We start from the raw sequence: 19124 nt of genomic DNA on the forward strand, positions 1-19124 counted from the left end.
TCTACACATAATGAATTTTTTTAATCTCCATTTTATTTTTAAATTGCGTTTCACATGAGTTTTAATATTTAATTTTACCAATATAATGTAATTTTTGCGAATTATGAAATTATATTCATAATGGCTCTTACATTTAAAGGAAATGTGAAATTGAATTTTGAAGAGATTAAAGTACAAAACAAGATCCCTAATCGCCATTTTATTTTTAAATTGCTTTTCACATTATTTTTAATATTTAATTTTAGCAATCTAATGTAATTTTTGCAAATTATATTCATAATGGTTATTACACTTAAAGCAAAAACTGATGTAAGCCATTGAATTTTGAAGAGATTAAAGTACAAAACAGTGTGCGATTCTGAAAAACAAGTGCCTAGGTTTTGTTTTTGGGTTTTTAAAGATTGTTGAAGTTTTTAATATCTCTTTTTCTATGGTTGAATTGGTCCATCAGGAAATTCTAAAAATTTTAACCTCGAATTTGGATGCCTTCTACATCTTCTTTCTAAATTTCTTCAACAATCTTTCTTCTTCCACAAACACATTCATGTTTCTGGCTCCAACACTATTGTTAGCATTCGTTCCAACAACAACACAAAGTTGCTTAGACATAAGCAACTCCAACACGTGCAACTTGGCCCTTCCAACCCGTCTGTAGTTTTCATCATGAAATCTTAGAAACCCTCTCAACGAACAACATTAATTGCCTCTCAAGGAACAACATTAATTGTCTCGGCAAAAAAAATTCAAAAAATCTTGTAGAGGCAGTGCTTGAATTGGGTTTTTAGGATGGAAATGGATTCAGCACCATCAAAAAAGTTTAGGACACCTAAAATTTTGAAGTTTAACAACTATAACTTGGATTTACAAAAATCCTAGTTGGATTTTCTCTAAATATGACAGAAATTTCCATAACTTTCAAGACAGCTTCAGTAGACTACGCGTTCCCCTTTTAAATAGACTGCAATAAACCCACCTCAACTTACGATATGCAAACAACAGGTCATCCTCCGATGGCGTCCTCGACAGTGTTGCAGGAATCGGCCCATTTCCCGACGACTCGAGCTTGGCCATAAATGGTCTCGATAGCAAATGTCTTGGGCACCACGAAAGCGCATTTTGACAAACACTGTGTGATCCTCCGACGTGGAGCCGAACCACTTGGAATACAAAGGCTGCCCTGAAGAACCCTCCAAATCCAATGTCTCCACCCGACTCTACAATGCCAAGAACTAAACATCAATCGAATCAAAACATATGTATAAGTCACATTTAAATTCAGTTCACCTAAATATAATGCCAGTATCTTGTGTTAATATTCAATTTAACCTGGGTCACGTCCATAAATTGTGCATGGTAGATTTAGTGAACACTTAGTCTATGTGCTAGTTTTAGTAATTGAGTGCCATGCTCTAAGAGGTGTATGATTCATTCTAAAAATCTAAAAATTAGTGTGGATTGCACAAATAAATTTTGGTCGATTGCATGGTCTCAATCTATGTTTCATTCATATTCATGTTCTTACTCCTTACTGAATCAAACACTGTAATCAACACTACAAGGTCTGAGAGGAATAAAATGGACAAAATGCAAATAGTGCCCAATTACAGGCAAATGGTAGAGAATTTATTTCCCTCCCAGATTTTCCTTCAAAAAAAATGAAAGCACAATAAAATGTTCGGACCAAGACCTGGTCATATGCAAAGCAGGTGTTCACATCAGAAAGCACAAAATAATCCTGGTTAATAAGAATCGACAGGCAATGTTCGGCAAGCAATGTTCTTCAAATAAATTTCCAAGATCCGGATGAGACAGATAACTGAGTCAACCATTTTTTTTTCTTGCGAGGTCTAGGTGCATGTCACAGGAAATGTTCGACAAACAATTTTTTGCAAATAAATATCCTAGATCCGAGTGAGATAGATAACTAAGTCAACCATTCTTTTTCTTCTGAGGTCCAAGTGCATTTTGAGGATGATGGAAAGAAATATGCCTAGGAGGTTTGTCGAAGATGTTCCTATGGATTAAAAATAAATGTGTAGGTCCATGCAGTTGACAAAGTTGGGACCCTGATCTCTATTACCATACTGTTATGGTGACGTATAAGAGAACTTGTTGAGGCTGATGGGGTTTGTACTGAGTAGAAAGCTCTTGTTTAACAACTTTTTCATTTTACTAGTGTTGGCTTGCTTTCTGATGCTAGTGCAGGCTAATCTGCCCATTTTCCCCCTTTATTCTCCCCTTTTATGAAATGCCCCAGAGGCTAGAACTACTATGGAATTGCACTACCAATAAATTATTTTCTAAAAATATTTGAATATATATATTATTATGCTTCCGTTTTTCACGCCCTATTTGTACTTTCTAGCAACAAATGGTGTTGGGCACTTTCATGAGATTTTTGTTACTGCATTTTCAATGTGTTAAACACACATCGGCAATAACAAATAGGAAAGATAAAACATGAGAGTACATCTTTTATTAACAACTGAGATACTTTTATAGTACATTGTTTGACTGTTGGGTTTCACATCCCAAGGTCTCTTGGACTTCTTTTTGTCTATTCGGCTTCCACACTAACCCATTGAGGATTAGGTGTCCAACATTCCCCCCCCTTAGTCTGAAGGGTTATGTATGAGTCCAAGAAGAGAGCTATAATACAAAATGTGTAAAAATGCATGGCAGCACTAGGCTGAATGTGCTCTCTGAAATATTGGTATAAAGGGCGGTGGTTTAAGGATGACCACTAACATTGGAATGATTAGTGCAATTCCCGGAACTCTTCCAAAACTGGCAAGAAGCCAAAGTCTTCTACTAGAGGAAGTGTTCCTATTGTTTTGAAGAGGGAAACCTTCAACCATGAAAGGGAGGTCTCACCTCGCATAAAAGGGAGAACTTCAACCTGAAAAAGGAAGTCTCAACCTGTGATGGTTTAAGGATGACCAACAACTCTGGAATGCTTAATGCAATTCCTAGAACTCTTCCAAAACTGGCAAGAAGCTGGAGTGTTTTTCTAGAGGAAGTGTTCTCAATTTTGTTCCTGGAATTCTTCCAAAACTGGCAAGAAGCTGAAGTATTCTGCTAGAGGAAGTGTCCCAGATTACCAACTGAAGGCATGCTCACAGACATCTTTGTCTCTGGCTACAACTCTGAAACTGGTGTGGCAGGGTGTGGCTCAAGCTCGCTTGATGTGACTTTGAAGCTTATAGATGACCATCATTTCCCCTCTATTAGATACAAGGTGAGATGATGGTGAAAACTCAATTGCAAGACTGTTCAATACTCTGGAACAAGTTTTGACATGTCATTGGAATATCTTTTTGGCTGTTGATACCCATTGCCAAGAAGTGATCCATCCAAGATGAATCTTTGTTCTTGCAGGACGTTTGTTTTTGAAGAATTTGTTTGAAGAATGGGTGGTTTTATGACAGTGCTTACATGGATGAAGATCAAAACAATGATCTTTCAAATGGCCAACTCGGTCACCTTGTTGGCATTTCACGATCTGTTGTTGTTCTGGAAGAGGGGAAAAATCTGGAACAGCTGGCGGTGAATTGTCATGAGGAGAAGGTGAACTGTCACGAATGAATCCAACACTCTGAAGCTGAATGGACTTTGAGTAGTTTGGAATATGAAAGAACAATTCCTTGTCATATCCAAGACCAGTTCTATGCTTGTTGTGGACAAGCTGTTCCCAAGGTCTGATTATGGGCTTGGGAAGTGCAAGCTGAACTTCTGCATTTGAATATAACCTTGCTGCTTTATTGGGTACTAAATCTGAATGACTATAACATTATTGACTTGCTGCTGATGGATTGATGTCTCAATGTTATGAAGAGAAATAGGTTCAGAATGATGTTTATTTTGATGTAGCTCTTCTTGCTGTAGCTGTGATTCAAGCTGCAAAAAATAAATTTTCTCTTGTGCATTTTGTAGACAGACCTGAATGTCTGTGAGAGAAGCTTTGCTAAATTTTAATGTATCATGATTAGTAGACAATATCAGATTTTTGAGGAACTCTAATACTTCATTGATTCTAGCCATTTTTTCTTCAATGTCAGAATTACACCTTAAAAACTGATCACAACTACTACTCAATGCAGAAAAGCAATACCCACTCACATTACACAGCAATATCCTTTATAAATGTCAGCAAATGATCAGTGTGCAACCAACAAGCACCAATTACAATCCATTACATAAAAAATAAGAGTTTACTCATGACCAGCATTATGTTCTGACAATACAACCGACAAAACTTTTCTCCATAAAAGATTACAATCAGCGCACCAAACTCTTTATGCAGCAGTCGAAGCAAGGAATCAATGCACTATAATGAGTTTTAAATACAATGCCACACTGGGGCAGCAGCAACTGCAAACTTGCTTGGATCCTTCAAATACTCCTTCACTTTCAAATCAGAAATGATGGCTATCAAAACTTCAATAATTATAACACCATGTCATGGGCAGGACTTGAATGCTCATATGCTTTGACTGGGGTACAAATCAATATTCTCTGATCTTGCCACTTTCTGGGAATGAAGATAAATAATGAGAGTAAATTCTAGCAAGGACTTTCAGACCCAGAATGTTGCTCCAACACTTGCTCAGGTCATAGGCATTGGAATGAGTCTCTAGCACACTGAAACAACAGTGATAGACCTCCTTACATGTCCAAATACTTAGCAAACTATACAGTGCTGGTCATATATACCATAGCATTTTACCATGACCTTCAAAAATATGAATCTAATAAAAGAACATCAAGAGATTGTTTGAATCTCTTAGAAAAGAAAAAGGAGACTTGAATCTGTAAATCATAAGAATCTCTATACCAACTTCAAAAGAAGTCGTACTTCCCTTTCTCCAATGCAAGTCCATCAATCAAGTCCAAAGAATACAGAGATTACATGTGAGAGACATTGATGAAAACCAACCAAAACCCATGTCAATAAAGTCCTTTCTAGACCAACCCCTCTAACAAAAGCGTCATGTTCGCTCTGCCACTGAACATGCTAAACTTTAGCCAAACTATCCCAGAAATAAGCACTACCAAAAGGAAATGGTTTCCACTATATATAGAAAATACAAATTTCACACCTACATATCTCATACTCATGAAATAATTTAACAAAAATCCATTAGCGATATTTTCAAAAAGAATATACCACAACTGCTATCCAATAATATTTTATCTATAACAAGACTGATAGTAATACCAGCCCTGAACTGAGACATGGGAGCAAATAACCATCCCAGGCTTCCATGTATTTGTCCCAAACTTCTACAGTTGCTAATCCTGTGTAGCAGTATGGATGCCTGATCATTCCAAATTAGTTCTAGACCCCAGGCCTCTTCCTTCCCCCATTAGAAGCTGTGCTGTTTGAGGTCCTTGAGCCTTATGAGTCACGCCGGTGAAAGTAGATGATCCAGGATGTTATTTCCAAGACCACAGCAATTCCACCCAGTGTAGAAATCACTATGATATAAGCCTGCTTCTGCTTGTATTCGCTTTCTCGGCTTCCTAATTCTGCAGATGGTGCACCGCTTATCGAGTTTCCTTCCGTAGGCACAACAATGTTATGCCCTCCAACTGAGAAATCTAACGTTTTTGAACCCTAAACTGATGGAGGTTTAAACACACTTGGAGCACGCTCAGTTCCTGAACTCGAAACTGGGTGAGAGCTAGACCACAATGGCTAGACCACAAATCCAACTCAACAGCTCTCATGCAATGGAAATTTTAACAACCCAGAAGTTACCGAGGACCGTGCTTCCCGTTTCAGTTGTTCGATCAATACCCAAGACTGTACAGGAGCAGTGTAAATATATATGGCAGCGTAAACGAATAGGGGCAGCGTTCAAAACAGTTCAAGATACCATGTACATTCAACGCATGGCTCATACACATCATAAGACAGCTACCACAAACCAATTTTCACATGGTTCAAACTCAGAGCCTTGAATTAACAATAAAGACGAGTTGCCATTCAAGATTATTGAAACCTTACGGGGTTTTTAACACAGGCGTCGACAGCATGGTTTTTAATATTACTTCACCTGAATCTCATCAAAATAATTTTTCCAAATCCATTTAAATAAAACATTTTAGATAACCCAATTGCCAACCATGAATCACCTCACCTCATCAACGTGATGTAACATTGGTACTGGTGCCCACAGAATCTGATACCACGGGATTTTTATGGTCACAAATTGCAGATATATTAATAGTGTGGGATGTGGAGACCACGACAGCTTCAGCGTTCATGGAAATGTTCTAGAAGCTAACATTAACATGAGACAGAGAGCTTTGGTTAATACCTCTAGGATCTGAACCATCAGAGAATCAACTGGAATCCATCAACACTCTCTCGTGCAGATAGAGGCTTTGATTCACACACCATCAACGTTTCACACACCATTCACGCAGTGAACTCAGTAAACTCTCGCAGCAGCACTCCCTCAAGGCATTCAACGCAGCAGCACGGCCTCAAGGCATTCAATGGCGATTCAGAATGTTTTCAGAGCTAAGGCATGGCAGAAATGGCGCAGAAATAATTATGGTAGACAGAGCGCAGAATGGCGCAGAATCAATTATGGCAGACAGAGAGCAGATTCAGAATCACAGAGACATAATTAGATGAAACGGCTTGGTGCATGTAAGTAGCAAACCTAATAGACAGAGGTGGCAGCTAATGACAAACAACGGTTATGGCAGAGAGCCCACAGAGAGCGCAGGAAAGAATATGTCACAGAATGAGGAATAAAACGCTCAATTTTGACAAGCAGATAGGGCATTAATTAATGCTGTCAAGAATGTTGTTGGATGGGCAAAATCTGACACTCTATAAGCTGGCAATTCTAATCAATTCTGATTAGGAGAAAGGTAGAATTCACATGTATATAGAGACCACAAAACAAGTGGCTCAAATTGGAGCAGGACCAGCAATCACTCGCTTTGATACCATGTTAAACACACATGGGCAACAACAAATAGGAAAGATAAAACATGAGAGTACATCTTTTATTAACAACTGAGATACATTTATAGTACATTGTTTGACCATTGGATTTCACATCCCAAGGTCTCTTGGACTTCTTTTTGTCTATTCAGCTTCCACACTAACCCATTGAGGATTAAGTGTTCAACAATATGAATAAAAGACAACGAAAAATGTGAGTTTCCCTTGCACAATTGGAAATATCTTTAAAAGACAGCGAAAATGTTAGTTTCTCTTCCACAATTGAAAATGTAAAAATGCCTTATAGGTAAATATTTTAGAGGAATTTATTTTTTATTTTAATAAATAATTTATTCATATTTTTTTTATTATAATTGAATTAATAATAATAAAATATTTCATAATGAATGAGATTTATGGAAAATTGTTTCTAACATTTTTGTGAACACTTTACTTATGAAACAGAAACAATATGTTAAAAAAAAAACTCTATTTCCATAAAATGAGCCTCGTGTTCAGTATAAACATCATACATCTTAATAAGAACATACGTCCAAAAATATAAGTCATCAACAAATTCAAATTCTCAATTCAAGAAATCTACTCACTAAAATAAAATATTTATTAAAATTTAATTTAATTTTATTATAATAATTTATAAATTAATTTATGTTAATCATAAATTTTTTTAATTTAATATGTTATTTTTTAAGCGACTTAAACATATAAATTTCCGGCTTTAATGTTTACAGAAAAATAACTAGCAATTACGCGGAAAGGAAGCAGAGAATATGAAAATGACGTTGCCCCAATGAACAAAATAGAGAATGTAAGATCCCTTGGACAAATGACCAAATGATTTGATGCAACAATAAGAACCAAGCTGACTTGTGTAGTCAACCATAAAAAGGGTAACGGGAAAAAAGGACAACATTCTTTTGACAAGTTGTCTAAACGCTGGTTAATAAATCCAAGGTTTGAAGAAGAACACGTAGAGGGTAATGGTAAACATTTTTGTGATAACCCTCAGTTGTCAGATGAAGCCGATATAGAAAATCTTGGAGTCAAGTATGCAAGCAAGGAAAAGGAATGGGTGGTGAAGGCCACAACGGAGGCTAGATGGGCTCATTGTTTTAAAACTAACATGTTGTATGTAAATTCAGGTCATATTACAAACTACCACGTGGAGGGAATTTGCAGAATTGTCTATAGGGAATAAAGGAAACATTAGAGCTTCAAAGGGAGCACCAAAAATTAGACGGGATATATGGAGTATTGGAAGTGAAATCCTATTGGCAAAGAGATCGGTGAAGAGTTTCCCGGATTGGTTAAGAGATAGAAATAAACATTATAGGGTGAAAGCATTAAATAAGGGCATACGACCTCATGCTTTTAAGTTCCCTGGATTGGTTAAGAGATAGAAATAAACATTATATGGTGAAGGCATTAAATAAGGGCATACGACCTTATGCTTTTAAGTTTGATAATCGGTGCCTGGTTGTCGACTTTATATGTGTTGGAGTTGGACAACCATTTGAATGGTCACAAATATTGAGGACAATGAAGGAATGTATTTATAAGGAATTGGTGTAGAATATAGTTTAAAATATGTTATGAGAAGGGAGAAAACCAAGTTGTTTTACTTGGGAAGTTAAGGTGAAGACCATGCATGGTAAAGAATGAAATTGTGGGAAAAAATTGTCAAAATCTATTGCTGAAGTAAGTAAGGCAGAATCAACTTATGGATATGGTCTCGAGAAGACTAAAGGAAATGAATAACAACACGTAAATGAACAAATTTTGTAGAGTGATGACACCTGAAATTAGAGGAGACACTAATAAATCAAATGATAAATATTTTGCATGTAAAACTAGAGCTGGAAGAATAATATAGTAGCTTTCAACCTCGAATAGGGTTAAAAGACAAAATTGATAAAGTGTGGAATCAAATGGAAAAGGTTTCCAAAACAAGAGACATCAAAAGGACAAGAACAACAAGAAGATACAGTTAAGTGTGCAAATCCACTTAAAAAATTCATGTGAGGAACTGAAAAACCAAATTTGGCATATGGGAAACTTGAGGTAATGCATGACGCAACAAGACACTGAGATACATGGCCAACAACACCTTTTTTTATGAGTCCTAGGAAGAGTGAAGGAATTAAAACACATGATGAGGAGGTCATGGAAAAGTTTAACACAGGGAATTTGATGTAAGAGCATCAACCGTAGGCAACGCATTTTGCTTAATGCCTAAGAGGGGTAATGTAAATCTCCAAAGGGAAAAGGAAATTCCATCCATATGTAATTTGTATATTTATAAATATTAGGATTTAGATGTAAAGCCAAGTGTCTTGATACCAGAAAAATTAGGAAATGATGTGGTATTAGTTTTTTGAGTTGTCCATCTTTTGTACATTTTCGAGGTGTCCAACTGGGATGCTAGGTAGTTTAGACATGTTGGAGAAACTAATTCCAACCACCTATTAGGTGTCTCAATCATTTTGAGTTCAACCTAGTTCAATTAAATTCCAGTTGAGTCTCACTAAAGTCATTAATTATTGTTCTCTCCTATAGAATCTATTTGATTATTCATACTATTTTATGCTCCACATTTTTAGTCTTTAACATGGTATTAAAGTCAGGTTACATAAGACTCTTGCCAGCAACATACAAACAACATACAAAAGAGTGTGAGGCTATATAAGATTCATTGAGAGAGCAACAAAAAAATGTAAAATAGCCAAAAGCCTTTGATGTTAGACGAAAGTCACTACTGTGAAGAAGGCTAGGTGGAGAAGTTCCAAGAGTGAGACGAAGGAAAAATTTGGAATTTTTAAAAGGTTCGTCAAAGTGAGGACGAGTGTAGTCATGGTATGTGGAGAAGTTCCAAAAGTGAGACGAAAGAAAAAGTTGGAATTTTTAAAAAGTTTATCAAAGTGAGGACGAGTGTAGTCACAAAGCAGAAAGGATAAAGAATGTGTTATTGGCGTAGCAAAATCATTGAAGGGCAAGAAGAAATCATAAGTCTCCAACTTTACAAAAACAAAAAAATAACAAAAACGCTCTGAGATTCGTTGGATCCGTGAAAAGAGAGAATGTGCGATGACAACGACAAACTTCCCGATTTGAATTTTTCTGCATCACATCGCATGCGTCCATATCGGAAGTTGAGATGGTAGTGTTACAATAATTAAAGAAAAAGGACGCAACTACAGTCTGCCAACTCAAAGTCTTCCAGAAATCGACTAAATGAACAAAAGTCACAAGCCACGAGGCACAAACAATCAAGGTTACGAGCCACGAAAACTTTCTTCATTAAAACAAAGGTTGTCCAATTAGCGTAAAATCAAAGGTGTGTGCGTGTATCGAAGGTAAAGCACGAAAGTCTTTTAGGCCAATTTTTAAATGTCTCACACGAAGGAATGTTTTGTTCTTAAAAAAGGGAGGCTTCCTCATTTATGTTAAAATGGATTTGTTCTATGTAATTTGTAGAACGCTCAAATTGTATTGTTTTAATATAATGTTGGCTTTGTTGAAATTCCTTTTGTTTATTCACAAAAGGAGAAGGAAGATTCAAATTAAAAAAAAAGGTCTTTATTTAAAAAACGGAATTGTTATTCATATTCATGTAAAAGGGTTTTTTCATTAAATTAAAAGGGTGTTTTCCAAGTGTTTTTTGTGAAATTTGGATAAAGATTGTATTGAACGTGAATCAATTTGAGATTCTCGAGCCACCATTGCTATGTGGTGCCATTGTGTGCCACTGCCACAACCATTCTTGTTAGAGCTCGAAGTTAACAACAAAGAAGTCGCTATGTTTGTAGTTTGATTTGTTTGTTGAACCATAATGAGTCAGTGCTCAACAAATTGGAAAAGCGCTAGGAAGATCAAAGCGACAACAGAGGATGTTTGATATCTATTTGAAAGATTTGGAAGCGAAATCGAAAAATAATGTCTTCGCATGAAAATAAAAGCATAAGTAGATGATAACATTCTTCCCTTCATGTGAGAGATGCAAAGATAAGCAAGGATGCTTGGGACACCCTTGAGAAGAATTTTGGTGTAAGGGGGAGTGTTTAAGTTGAATATGAAGGTGCATCTATAACAAGAGGTCTACAATGAGATGAAGAATTTGGTGAATCCCATTTCAAATTGGATGACAATGATGATGGTATATTATCAAAAATAGAGAAATAGAATTCAAATTCTTGTGAATCCCATTGTGCTAAGCTACAAGTGGATGATGATTGTGAAGAATTTGCAAAAGAAGCAGAAAACGGACACAGATTCTCTTGAATCCCACTGTGCACAGCCATAAGGGGATGACAATTTGGTGAATCCATCAACAATTCTTGTTGATAGCAATGAAGTTTCCATTGAAGCAACCAATGTTATGGTGAACCCAACAATTCAATTTGTTGATGTTAAGTTCGATGAAGAATAGATGGATAATGATGATTGGTTGCATATGATGCCACAAAAACATCTTATTGATAAACTATTATTTGGTGACAAAAGCCCACTTGAGTCTGAAAACTAAGTGGAAGACAAACTGTTTGCAACAACACAGGTTAGTAAAGAAGTGGAAGAGACAAATGCAAAGAAGAAAGTACAAGAAGAGAAAGCTCTCATTGCAGAGAAAAACGAATAAAATTATAGAAATGGTTTTAATTTTAAATTTGATTTTGAGTGTGTATATGTTAGTAAAAACCAGAAAGAAGCAACAAAATTTGAAAAAGAATGAAAGTTCCTTGAAGCATGGCTTGCAACACCATGTCTTGATGAAGTTTGCATAAAAATTTAAGAAATGAACATTGGAGACAACATGGATGATGAAAACATTAATGGGATTTTTATATATTAGAGTCCTGAGGAGATTAGTTTTTATTATAAAAGTATGTTGCACCAAAATATTATGAAAAGCACATAACAAAAGATGACATGTGGAAGTCCTCATACAAGCGTACCCTTGAACAAGTAGAGGACATATATGGACAACCTAGAAAAATGGAAAAGTTGCACCAGAAACTGAAATTTGAAGCCTACAACAACAAAAATCTAATAAAGTAAAAAGAAAAGAAAATCTAACTAATGCCATTTTTTTTAAATTGTAAGTGTAGCTCAGACTTAAATCAACAAGAATTTAGTTTAAATTTGTGTAGTTGTAACTAAGGGGGAGTGTTGTAAAAACTAATTCCAACCACTCGCTAGGTGTCATAACATCCCATCCAAGTGTCATAGTTAGTTTGAGTTCAATCCAAATTTGTTGAGTTCTATTTGAGAGTTACTCAAGTCATTAATTATTTTTGTCTCCTATATATTTTCTATGTAATCCATTAAGTTGTTGATAATATTGAGAAAAATATTTTTTCTCTGCATTTTTAGTATTTAGCAAGACAAGTTTCTAGGTAGCTTTAGTTTGTTATGATATTTTCCCAAGAAATGAAAATTTCTAAAATTGTATAGCCTCCAAAATGTTAGGGGCTCAAACGCAAATGAAAAAGAACTCGAGACAGAGTTTGCACACTGAACCCATGGTAATCCTTCTAAAAATGTTCTCTATTCTAGGCATGCATAGAAATTAAATTTATTGTGTTTTAATTCCTCTCTATGAACGTGGGTTGAAGCGATGTCTACAAGGGGTGAGTATCTCTATAGCATATACTCAACTTTCTGTGTTCTGATAAAAATGGCAATGTTTTTATTAATAAAATAAAACGCACTGGTCATCTCTATGAAAGAGAGTTTGAACCAGGAGAGTCTAGTTCTGCAGAACACTCTACAATGTTCATGCACATTACAATTTAAATAGAAAACATGGTTTTAGGGAAGTTAGAACAACATCCTAAGAAATAGAAACTAATTCCTATCCTGAGGTTACATGAACCAACTCTACCTATTCTAGCGTATTCTCCATTATCTTCAACACTCCCCCTTAATGGAGAATGGGTTCACAAATATGCTTAACATCTTCCTAAACATTTGAAACTTAACTTTTCCAAGAGGCTTAGTGAAAATGTCTGCAACATTATCACATGTATTACAATATTTCAAATGAATTTCTTTGAATTGTAATTTCTCACTAACAAAGTGGAATTGAGTATCAATATGTTTAGTGTTTTTGTGAAACACTGGATTATTGGCTTGCGTCTGTTTGTTCTTCCCCAACATCCTGGAGAAGTCTCCGCAACCAAACTGCCTCACACGTTATTACACACATGACTTGATACTCTTCTTCCGCTGAGGACAAGGAGATTGTGTTCTTCCTCTTGCTGCTCCATGTGATCACCCCAGATCCAAGACTGAATGCATAACCTGTTATAGATCTACAATCATCTACATTTCCTGCCCAATATGAATCTACAAATCCTGCCAATCTAACATCAGAAGAGTCAGTGTAAATAATTCCATAATCTACAATACCTTGCAGATACCTCAAAATATTCTTTGTTGCATTCCTATCACTTTCAAGTGGCTTAGACATAAATTGGCTTAGCACACTAACTGCATAAGCCAAATCAGGGCTAGTGGTGGTTAGGTAGGTTAGACTCCCAACCAGCTGTCTGTAAAGTGTTGCATCCACCGCTTTTGAGCCATCCTCACACTGCAATTTGATGTTCTGTTGTAGTGGTACCGCTGCAGGCTTACACAGATCCATTCTCAACTTTTCTAACAGGCCTTTGACATACTTTGCTTGAGACAGAAATGTTTGACTTGAATCTCTCCAGATCTCAAGACCTAAACAATATCTGAGTTCACCAAGATGATTCATCTCAAACATTTGTGACATTTATCGCTTGATTTCATCAATTAGATATGTAGCATCATCTGTAATTATCAAATCATCTACATATAATAAAATCAACACTACGCACCCTTGTTTGTCTTTCATGGTGTAAAGATTAGTGTCATTCTTACTTCTATTATATCCAGCTTGTAAAAAAAATGAATCAATTTTCTCATACCATGACCTGGGAGCTTGTTATAGTCCATAAAGTGCTTTCTTCAATCTACAGACTAAATGTTCTTTTCCTTTCTGGACAAACCCTTCCAGTTGCTCTAGATAAACCTCTTCTTTTAGTTTTCCATTAAAAAATGCAGACTTTACATCTAGTTGGTGCATCATCCAATGTTTCTTAGTAGCTAAAGCAATTAACATTCTGATAGTGTTCAATTTAGCTACAGGGGCGAAGGTTTCTTCATAGTCTATCTCTTCTTTTTGTGTGTACCCCTTTGCAACCAACCTAGCTTTCGATTTTTATATAGTTCCATCTGCACTAATTTTCGGTTTATATAACCATTTGCAACCTATGGTTTGTTTTCCTATAGGAAGTTCAACCAATTCCCAAGTGTTATTTCTAATTATTGAATCATATTCCTGTTCCATGGCTGTTTTCCATTCACTACTTTCATTTGCTTCTTTATAACTAAATGGTTCAACCACATTCATCATACTAGTTATAAAAGTATTTTCCCTATATCTTGCAGGTATTTGAGCTTTCCTACCTGATCTCCTGAGTGGTGGGGTAGTGGTTTCAAAACTTATTTGATCATCATTTACTTTTTCTTCCTGTTGTTGTTGCTGCTATTGCTGTTGTTGTTCATCCTCTGCCTTTGTTTGTTACTGACCCTGATTGTCATATGCTTCTTCTTCCTCCACAAAGTACAGAATGTCCCATTCCTCAGGTTCTTCATGATCCTGTTCATTGAATTTAACATCTCTACTAACAAAAAATTTGTGAGTAAAGGGATTAAATAATCTGTATGCTTTATATGACGAACAATACCATATAAAAATACATCTGATGGCTTTTGAATCTAATTTTCTTCTATCTTCCTTTGGAATGTGGGCAAATGCTTTTGATCCAAATATCCTTAAGTGTTTTACTACAGGTTTATATCCATATAATGCTTCATAAGGATTTTTAGACTCAAGACTTCTTGTAGGACTCCTAAATTTCAAATAGAGTGCAATATTCACTGCATTATCCCAAAAATCATTCGACAGATTCTTACCTTTCAACATACTTCTAGCACATTCCACCAGTGTTTTGTTCTTTCTTTCTATTACTCCATTCTACTGTGGAGTATGGGGTACTGTGAACTATTGCAAACTTCCATGATCTTTACAATATCTGATAAGCTCATCCTTCGTGTATTCTCGCCCTTGATTAGAACGAAGAATTTTTATATGTTTCCCTATTTGTCTTTCAATTATATTTTTAAACTGCTTAAAGTATTTGAATGTATGAATCTTCTTACATAAGAAATACACCCAAGAAAACTTTGTACAATCATCAATAAACAATAGGAAATACAGTGCACCTCCTAATGATTTTGGCTACATGGGTCCACAAAGGTCTGTGTGCACTAACTCCAGTATATCTCTCTGTTTCTTTTCTGCTCTAACAAGGAATTCTTCTCTATGCATTTTTTCTAAAGTATAGGCATCACAATTATTATGTACTTGTTTTAGCATAGGAAGATCTCTTACCATTTCTTTCTTTTGTAGTAACAACAAATCATTGTAATTGATGTGGCCAAATCTCTGATGCCAAAGCTCTTTTGTAGTCAGGCTTGCTGCTGTCAATGCTCGAACTGGTGCAAGTCTCACATCCAACTTGTACAGACCTCTTGTTTGGATCCCTATAGCAATTATCTTCATGCCATCTAGCAAATCTTTAATGTAACAGTTAGATTTTAAAAATTCAACTTTCAAATCTTGATCTGTAATCATGGATACAGAAATCAAGTTATTTGTTATGCCAAGCACATAAATAAAATTATAAATTTATTTGATATTACCATTAGGTAGAATGACGGAAACTTTACCACACCCTTTGATTTGATGACTTCTATCATCACCTAGGTAAATCTATGCGCCTTCATTGATTTCTTTAAAATCTTCGAGCCAATGCTTATTCCCTGTCATGTGTGTTAACACTCCTGAATCTACATACCAGATGTCTGCATCAACATTTTCATCACGATGTTCCATGAACAATATGAAATTCTGCACCTGATCACATTCATGAGATGACTTGCATGTCTTTTTTACTTTTGTTGTTCTTCATGATATTTATTTCACCTACATTCCCTGGCAATATGACCCAATTTTCCGCAGTAAAAACATTTAGTTTCAGAGTAGTTTTTATTCAGATGCATACCCTGGGTCTGATTTAGCCATTTCTGTGAACTTGCTCCGTTTTGCTGTTGTGGACTTCTTTTCCCTTTGTAGAAGTTCTTCTTTGCCATCAATGCAAGATCGACACTTTGGGGCTTCAGAGTCGATCTCCTCTCTTCTTCCTGCATTAGTATACCTATCAGCATTTCAAAATGCGGGATCTTCTCTCTGGAATTTATCCCAGTGATGAACATTTGATAATCATCAGTGACACCATTCATTGTAATGGTGACACGATCTGTATCGCCAAGTGTATGACCAATGTCTGCTAGTTTGTTCTTCAGATCCTTGATCCTTGCTATGAATGAAGCAATTGTTTCATTCTCCTCCATATTCGGGGATAGGATCTTACTATTGAGGAACAGAAGATGATTTGAATCCCTGATCTCGTACAATTCCTTCAGAGTTCCCCAGATCTCGTTAACTGAGTTACCTTCTCTGATGTGCGGTATAATGTACTGTTTCACTGACATATTTAACATTGTCCTTGCTCTACTTTCTCGTTTCTCCCAATATGGGATTCATGCTGATCTAGCTGCGGGCCTCGGCTCATCCCCATTCACAATCGTCCAAGCACTTCGCGCTTCTAGCAGAGTCTGTATCTTGAACTTCTAGTTTGCATAATTGGAACCATCGAGCTTGTTATGCTCATTCATGAATGCTTCAAATATACTGTTATTCATCTTGGCGATTTAGAAAAAAAAAATCGACAAGAAAAAGATGTTAAATTTACTCCAGATCTGTGACAGAGACAGATCACTATTGTTCAATGTTATTTGATCTTGCAACACACCCGCTGATCACTGTGGCTTCCTTCTCAGCCTCCAGACATCCTTCTATTGTCAGCTATAGCCTTATTCTTGGCTTCCCCTCACAACGACAACCTTGTTTTTGACTTACATGATCATCGCAGAAGTGCATGTCGTTTCTGCGGCATTGTCGCAACTATACACGTCTTTCCCGTGATGTAAAAGATAGAAAAATATGTGTGAAGGAGCTACAGTGCAATCGCTGTAGAGGTACACTCAAAACCAGCGACGATTTCGGAATCATCACAGTTATTTGCCTTGCAACTACAATGATCTCGGTTCAAAGAACCACCCACCGGTCAGCGTACAGGTTCCTTAGCCCTAATGCTCTGATACCATGATAAAAATGGCAATGTTTGTATTAATAAAATAAAACCCACTGGTCAGCTCTACGAAAGAGAGTTTGAACTAGGAGAGTCAGACTCTGCAGAACGCTCTACATTGTTCATGCACATTACACATTAGAGAGAAAACATGGTTTTCGGGAAGGTAGAACAACATCCTAAGAAATAAAAACTAATTCCTATTCTGAGGTTACGTGAACCAACTCTACCTATTCTAAAATATTCTCCATTATCTTTAACAATTCATGAAGGCTTTTTTACGAGTGACAAGAACTTGTGAGGAAGTTTAACGCATGTTGAATAGGGTCAGCAGTAGATCCCATTATGGGAAAATGATAAGTTTAGTGCACGTCCTTCTAATTTTTAATTTTTGCGAGAACAATGAGTGCAGATAGTGAGGGAAACACGTTTGAATGTTTTGTTAAAGTGCCGAAGTATATTTCGTGGTAGATTTGTTTCAAGACACCTGCAAAACTCACAACGTCCCAGATTGAAGGAGTGTGGTAAGTTCATACATAAGCCTGGGGATTAGATCTTTTCGTGGAAGCCTGGTAAAATAATCCGTGTTTAATACATTTCATCACAAAGAGATCCTGAACCTCGTCCATTCTCAATTTGAGTTGAAGACTTCATGAACCGCATCGACCTCATTTTTGTTAATTTGTCTATATTGGTTTTACTGAGTATAAATAAAGAATTAAAACACAGGTGTTTTTTTGTGGGAAAAAAAGGAGTGGAAAGGAAAATAAACTGATCCCACTGCGTAACTGTATTTATTCCAATGTTTGTATTAAATGGTGGAGTTCGTTACATATATGAAACATTTATGCTTGCAATGGAAGTGTCCTATGTCTACATAATGGGGATACAAATTTCGAACCAAATTACCCAGATACTGAAAAGAACTCATAATTTCAATATATGTTTACGATTATTTTAGTTGCTTCTCCCTACCGCTATATGCTTCCAATTATAAGGATCTTTATTTTCAATAATTAACTTAAATATTCATTTTTTTACTTAAACATTTATTGTTTTACAGGCTTCGAAACATTCTCTTTAATTTATATCTCTCATATACTAACATGACACAACTTATATAAACCCTCGATAAAAATTATAGAAAATGATGAAATATTTTTTATTTTTTTTCCTATTTCACTTATTCTATTTCAAACTCTTTACATTATTTTAATCTCCTCATATTTGCATATACTGGTTGAATTCAATATACTAAGCAATATATTTCTTGCAATTTTAGAACTTGAAAACTCCGAATATAAACACATGTTATAATATTGCTGAATTAAAAAAACTCTTTTTCGTTATTCTCGATGAAAGCATTAGAAGGTGTTGCCTGGGAGCCTCGCGAATTCTTCTCGGATCAAACGCTTTTGGTCCATTACCACTAAAGATAAAAGATGGAATCAATGGTATTGAATCATTCTAAACCCAACGAAACAACAAACCTACACTCAATTACCAGTTCACTAACCTTATTTCTCCTTGGTTAAAATGCAGTTGAGATAATGCTATAAAGTAATGAGAAATGGGGACAATCTAACTTCCATCTTTTTGAATTTGCATAATCTGACTTAATCTTTATAACAATCGTCATTGCAAGGGTGGCATATTAAATAATGAGCCTCAAATTTATCTTTATCAAACCTTACACCCAAGTTGGCCTATTTTCCTATCTTGTCATTGTATAATAAACCATATATTACATTTTTTTTTGGGTGATATAATGATCAATGGAAATGGGAATCGTCTTATCCGTGACATGATATGACTTGTACCAATCATCAGTGGTTTTTAGT

General features: G+C 35.8%; 1 pseudogene; it reads right to left on the reverse strand.

The window, feature by feature from the left end:
* Positions 1-447: 447 nt before the first annotated feature.
* The window catches only part of LOC149224343 (chaperone protein dnaJ C76, chloroplastic-like), a 122812-nt pseudogene continuing 104135 nt past the window's right edge, over positions 448-19124 (reverse strand).

This window comes from Pinus tabuliformis, chromosome Q, assembly GCF_031772625.1.
Source record: "Pinus tabuliformis cultivar Carrire ecotype Pingquan chromosome Q, CPIR1, whole genome shotgun sequence".
Classification (NCBI taxonomy): domain Eukaryota; kingdom Viridiplantae; phylum Streptophyta; class Pinopsida; order Pinales; family Pinaceae; genus Pinus; species Pinus tabuliformis.